We start from the raw sequence: 6977 nt of genomic DNA on the forward strand, positions 1-6977 counted from the left end.
AAATAGCATACTGCACCTATCTGTTTTAATTAATAGCAGTAATATAATACAGGTGTGATTAAACGAGGAATGATCATATAAAATTTCACCTTCACACACCTCAAGGCCAGCGAGAATGTGAGGGCAATACATCACGTGTATCTTATTGAAGTTAAGGACCAGAACCCCGCAGCCCGGCAGGAGTGCTGTGGGGCAAAACTCATAAGCCCTGGGAGAGAAATGAAGAGAATAATATTATGCATAAGATGGAAAGACAGACACGGCAGGGAAGCTTGGATTAGGGAAAGCACGGAAAGTTGAGGGAAGATATTCTGGCTGACAGGAAGGTGAGGAGATGGACGGCGCTGCTTGTGTGGGGCGAACAGTTGACGGTTATTATTGCTATCGTCATCATCGTCATCATCGTCATCATCATATTCATCTCAGGGTGCTTTGGGCGCAATAAGCCATGTCACATTGGCATTTTCTTAGACCCCACAATGATGATTACCTGAGTTCATTCTTGCCATTTTTGTCAACATTTACTTATCCACCTTGCTTTGTGTTCCTCGTTCGCTAAGAGATATCAGGCTGAGGTTTCCATTATAAAGCATTTCGTCTTCTTATTTCGACTATCTTTATCAGGCTGTAGTGGAGGTTATTAAGGTTTTCCAAAGGTGTTTTCCTCATAATTCTAGCAAACATTAGAAACTATGTTCATTAAGGTTAGTCATTTTCTTATTTTCTCCATTTCTTAACTGCCATGGAATTATACAAATTGTGTTGACGGTGTTGTGAAATGAATAAAGAGGACGTGTGTCTGGCGAGAGGGAAAAGATAAGAGGTGTGATGGAACGAGGAGAAGAATGTGTGGAGGACGTAATGAAGTTGAAGATGGAGGAGGAGGAATAGGAGGAGGAGGAGGACAGAGTAAGGAAGATAAAATATGTAGGAGGGAATGGAGAATAAAAATTGGAATAGGAGGAGGAGGAGGACAGAGTAAGGAAGATGAAATATGTAGGAGGGAATGAAGAATAAAAAATTGGCAAATGAGCAAAGTATGAATTATGTACAGAAAACGTGTGCAGAAAATTGAAAAGAAAAAGTGCATGGCAAAGTTTGAGTAGGATGGATATTTTGTTAATTATAAAAAAAAAAAAAAGTGAAAGAGGCAGAAAATACATATACATTTTTTTAAACACCAAAAATACAGGTAATAGAAATAAAAAAAAAAAAAAACTAAGGAAAACGTAAGTTAGTAACGTAAACATAATAATAAGAACCAAAGAAAGGAACAAGGGAGAGAGACAGAGAGAGAGAGAGAGAGAGAGAGGGGGGGAGGTAATAAAATACTAAACATAGAAAATTAAACAAGGAAAAATTATCTTCACATTTCGTTTTCTTTCTTTATTTCATCCTCTTTTTATTTTCGCATGATCGCATCCATATATTTCTATTCAATTACAAGTGTGAGATATTACCTTGATATATATTACAATTCATAATATATTGCTTTATTTACTTCATCTTCTGTTTGCCAGACGATGAACACTGAATGAAACATTAAGGCCAGTAATACACTCAAGTGGACCAACTATTTGTACCTCTCTCTGCTCAAAAATTATTCACAGAGACACAGAGACACAGAGAGAGAGAGAGAGAGAGAGAGAGAGAGAGAGAGAGAGAGAGAGAGAGAGAGAGAGAGAGAGAGAGAGAGAGAGACAGAGTGAGTGAGAGAGACAGAGAGACAGAGAGACAGAGACAGAGTGAGTGAGTGAGTGAGTGTGAGTGTGAGTGTGAGTGTGTGTGTGTGTGTGTGTGTGTGTGTGTGTGTGTGTGTGTGTGTGTGTGTGTGTGTGTGTGTATCTTTAATTCCTTCTTACTTTATGACCATTACTTGTTATTGTGGTAGAGTAATTACTAAAAAATGACAGTAATAATTTTGAAGTTTAGGTAAATAAGGTGGAGAAGGACGAAGAGAAGGAGGAGGAGGAGGAGGAGGAGGAGGAGGAGGAGGAGGAGGAGGAGGAGGAAGCATGGGATACCATCATAACTGTAACATTTGTCTCCTCCTCCTCCTCCTCCTCTTCCTTGTTTCCTAATGAGAGGTAAACAGCCATTTTCCTCCTCCTCCTCGCCTTCTTCCCTTCCTTCCTGCCTCCCTCCCTCTCTTCCTTCCTTTCTTCCTACTTTTTTTTTCTTCCTTCCACATCTCATCTGTCACTTCTCACATTTCTCTCTCTCCACCTTTCTTTTATCGTCACTCCCTCTTCTTCCTCTCATCATTCGCTGTCTTCTAAATCTTCATTCCACCATTGATGGAACTTTTTTACACCCTATACTAATTGCCGTTTGCTCTCTCTCTCTCTCTCTCTCTCTCTCTCTCTCTCTCTCTCTCTCTCTCTCTCTCTCTCTCTCTCTCTCTCTCTCTCTCTCTCTCTCTCTCTTCCAGGAGGGTCTGTAATGAGAACGAATGAGATGTAATGCTCTTTTATGCTCCTCTTCCTCCTCTTCCTCCTCTTCCTCCTCCTCCTCTTCCTCCTCCTCTTCTTCCGCCTTCCCTCCCTTCCCCTTCGGTGTTGCAGCTTAGCTCTGTTTCTCCTTTTTTTGTGTTTTTTTTTTTGTTATCTTGCCTTTACTTTTTTTTTCCTCTGTTGTTGTTGTTGTTGTTGTTGTTGTTGTTGTTGTTGTTGTTGTTGTTGTTGTTGTTGTTGTTGTTGTTGTTGTTGTTGTTGTTGTTGTTGTTGTTGTTGTTGTTGTTGTTGTTGTTGTTGTTGTTGTTGTTGTTGTTGTTGTTGTTGTTGTGTTGTTGTTGTTGTTGTTGTTGTTGTTGTTGTTGTTGTTGTTGTTGTTGTTGTTGTTGTTGTTGTTGTTGTTGTTGTTGTTGTTGTTGTTGTTGTTGTTGTTGTTGTTGTTGTTGTTGTTGTTGTTGTTGTTGTTGTTGTTGTTGTTGTTGTTGTTGTTGTTGTTGTTGTTGTTGTTGTTGTTGTTGTTGTTGTTGTTGTTGTTGTTGTTGTTGTTGTTGTTGTTGTTGTTGTTGTTGTTGTTGTTGTTGTTGTTGTTGTTGTTGTTGTTGTTGTTGTTGTTGTTGTTGTTGTTGTTGTTGTTGTTGTTGTTGTTGTTGTTGTTGTTGTTGTTGTTGTTGTTGTTGTTGTTGTTGTTGTTGTTGTTGTTGTTGTTGTTGTTGTTGTTGTTGTTGTTGTTGTTGTTGTTGTTGTTGTTGTTGTTGTTGTTGTTGTTGTTGTTGTTGTTGTTGTTGTTGTTGTTGTTGTTGTTGTTGTTGTTGTTGTTGTTGTTGTTGTTGTTGTTGTTGTTGTTGTTGTTGTTGTTGTTGTTGTTGTTGTTGTTGTTGTTGTTGTTGTTGTTGTTGTTGTTGTTGTTGTTGTTGTTGTTGTTGTTGTTGTTGTTGTTGTTGTTGTTGTTGTTGTTGTTGTTGTTGTTGTTGTTGTTGTTGTTGTTGTTGTTGTTGTTGTTGTTGTTGTTGTTGTTGTTGTTGTTGTTGTTGTTGTTGTTGTTGTTGTTGTTGTTGTTGTTGTTGTTGTTGTTGTTGTTGTTGTTGTTGTTGTGTTGTTGTTGTTGTTGTTGTTGTTGTTGTTGTTGTTGTGTTGTTGTTGTTGTTGTTGTTGTTGTTGTTGTTGTTGTTGTTGTTGTTGTTGTTGTTGTTGTTGTTGTTGTTGTTGTTGTTGTTGTTGTTGTTGTTGTTGTTGTTGTTGTTGTTGTTGTTGTTGTTGTTGTTGTTGTTGTTGTTGTTGTTGTTGTTGTTGTTGTTGTTGTTGTTGTTGTTGTTGTTGTTCCTTGAATATTAAATCAGAAGAGAAAATATGTTAAAGTTTTATAATCTGTTGGGTCGACTTATGCATCAAATTTTAGTTTTAGCATTACAAAAATTATATCTTAAGCCTAAAAAGATGCTAAAAAGGACTTACAGAATTGAATTTATTTAGCTTCTCGGAACTGAACATTTGTGACGATTTAGTAGAAGTATACAAAATATTAAAAAGTTCTGTGACACCAGTGAAACAAATAGTTGTGGAGGGATCAAACTTAGCAAGGAGACAATAATAATAATAACTATGATGTCCCATTTTTGAGGTTGCTGCTCATGATTTAACCCTTTTTACCAGTTAGTAGTGATAGTTCTTATCTTGCGCCTTTCAAAATATTCATACTACTTTTCTAAGCTGCACCGTGGATAGGTGGGAAGGAACATTCACCTTTAATATTTTACATATCTCACTTTAGAGTAGATTGTGCAGCTTATCACAAACAGCCTTGTCAGGTTCGGACTAGACCTGTTCTTTGTTCTTCATTTGTGTTCCTTAGTAGTAGTGGTGATGGTGGTGTTAGTAGTAGTAGTAGTAGTAGTAGTGGTGGTGGTGGTGGTGGTGGTGGTGGTAGTGGTGGTGATGGTAATAAAAGTAGTAGTGGTGGTGGTGGTGGTAATAGCAGTTGTAGTGGTGATGGTAGTGGTGATAACAGTAATAGTAGCATCAACAGCAACAACAGTAGTAACAATAGCAGTAGTAGTAGTAGTAGTAGTAGTGGTGATGGTGGTGATGGTGGTAGTAGTAGTACAGTATGTCGTCCTCATCGTCGTTTCAGTCATCATCACCTCCACCACCACCACCACCACCACCGTCACATTAGCGTTGCGGCGGGCGTTAATGCAGCAGGGCGTCCTCGGTGGCATGAGGGGCAATTGTTGTGTTGAAAAGGCCGCAGCTTGGGTATTCAGGGCGTGTTATTTTGTGCCGGGATGAGAGCAGATCAAGTGGTGCTTATATTCCCTGCTTGGCTGAGTGGGGTCATGGAGGTCTGCCTTAAAGAGGAAATCCCTGCCATTTTCGGATGATTATACACTCGCCTATTGCTTGCTGGGACACACACACACACACACACACACACACACACACACACACACACACACACACACACACACACACACACACACACACACACTTCTTGAATACCCTTCTTACTGTATATTCATAATCGTGTGACTTAACACTTTAGAGTACTGTTTTCTCTCTCTCTCTCTCTCTCTCTCTCTCTCTCTCTCTCTCTCTCTCTCTCTCTCTCTCTCTCTCTCTTACCTAGAAGCATTTGGTAAGCAGGACTGATGGATTTTAGCAGCGGGCGAGCAGTGAGTGGTGGAGGGAGGGTGGCGGGGGTTAGTACACTCCACACCCTCCTTTCACCGCTGCGTTGTGGACTCTGTGAGCATTAAGCACGCGGCAGTATTGACTCCGGCCACCAGGGACTCGCCGCCCGTACTAATGCATTGGTGGCTCTCGCTCATCGGGGTGGTGGTGGTGGTGGTGAGGGGAGGAGAGGGAGAGGGATGTGTTTATATTAGTTTCCCATCATCACTTAGCTTCTTGCTAAGTGATCACCCATCATCACCCTTCTCTCTTGTCTGTGTGTTCGTCTCTCTCTCTCTCTCTCTCTCTCTCTCTCTCTGGCATGACACCCTAACCAAATTTGAACCTCCATTCCATTTATTATTATTATTATTATTATTATTATTATTATTATTATTATTATTATTATTATTATTATCATCATTATTATTACTATTCCTCACCCTGTTTGATATTATAACACCTTGAATTAGTACACACCCGTAGATACTTCTTTTTCCATCCCTTTTCTTTTATCGTCCTTCCCTCCTCCTCCCATCCTTCCCTTTCTTAGTACCTGCCTTTGACTTCATCAGGAAAATTATTGGGGTGAGGTAATTCTGTATACTTAACCCTTCCTTTCCGAGACAAGCTTCCTACATACTTACAGATTTTCAGGCACTTTTGCAGTAGTCTTCCCCTTTAATTGGTAATGACGTGTTGTTATATTTGAGTAACCTTAACCAGTCTAATTAGGGAAGAACGTAACTGTATGTGTATGTATGTGTAAGCTGATTTATGTCGAGCTCATTTGGGTTGTTGACTCCTTATTGTACAGGTGGATGTGTCTCTTCGTGTTGTTTTGATGGTGCGTAGCTAGGGTTTGTATTCTTGCTCTTTCACCATGACTATTTTGAAGGACCACAGAGATGATCAGCTGGATTCTCACGAGTTTTTCTCTTGTGAATAATGTAGAAATCTTGTTAATATGTCACTGCAGTCATAAAAAAAAAAACATCCTCAAAGACAAGTGTAACTATAAATAGAGCCCCTTGATGTAGTGGAGGTGCGGCTCGGAAATGTTTCATAATAAGGACTAAGGTGCGTTGAGTGGTGAGTTTTGGCTGAGGCTTGTGTAGCTGCCAGTGGTGTAGCAGAGGTGTGTGTGAATTAAGATGATTCATTCACGACGCCGCTTGACACCGCTTGATTGTTGCTGAGATGCCTTGCTATGTTCAAACTAAGTGCACATGGGCGAGGTGCGTGTGTGAGATGGGATGATGTCTTCACGTACACCACTAAACTTTTGCTGAGATCCCCTTACTATATACAAACTAATGTCGTAAAAAGCTTCTCTAAATATTTCATTACCCCTATTGCCGTTAATATCATCCCAAAATCATAATCTAAATTTATACAAGACCATTTTTTATCAAGCGAAGAGGCCACAGCAATTAAATAGCTTTGTAGTACAGTAAAGACGAAATGTTTTATTCTCTCTTTTTTTTTTACAGTGTCCATGCTAACGTTTTTTACAATGTTCTGAATGTTAACAAAGGACAGTCATAGTTAAAGGGGAGGAGCAGCCAGTGGGATGCGTAGTGGAGGCCAGGAGTGAGTGGGAGGGGAGGGAAGGAAGGAATGGCCCCGCACCAGCAGACTCGAATATTTCCAGTCTCATTGATTTATAGACACCATTATCGGGGCAGAGAGAAAGGGAGGGAAAAAACTGAGGCGAAGTAGTGGGCCTTGTGTTTGCATCTGATTCAGGGAGGAATGTGGATGGGTCTGTTTCATCTTCGTCATTATTGCTGGTGGTGGTGGCGGTGGTGGTTGTTAATTCTTTGGTTCAGTTTGCCTTGATGGATGATGCTTTGT

This window comes from Scylla paramamosain, unplaced genomic scaffold, assembly GCF_035594125.1.
Source record: "Scylla paramamosain isolate STU-SP2022 unplaced genomic scaffold, ASM3559412v1 Contig27, whole genome shotgun sequence".
Classification (NCBI taxonomy): Eukaryota; Metazoa; Arthropoda; class Malacostraca; order Decapoda; family Portunidae; genus Scylla; species Scylla paramamosain.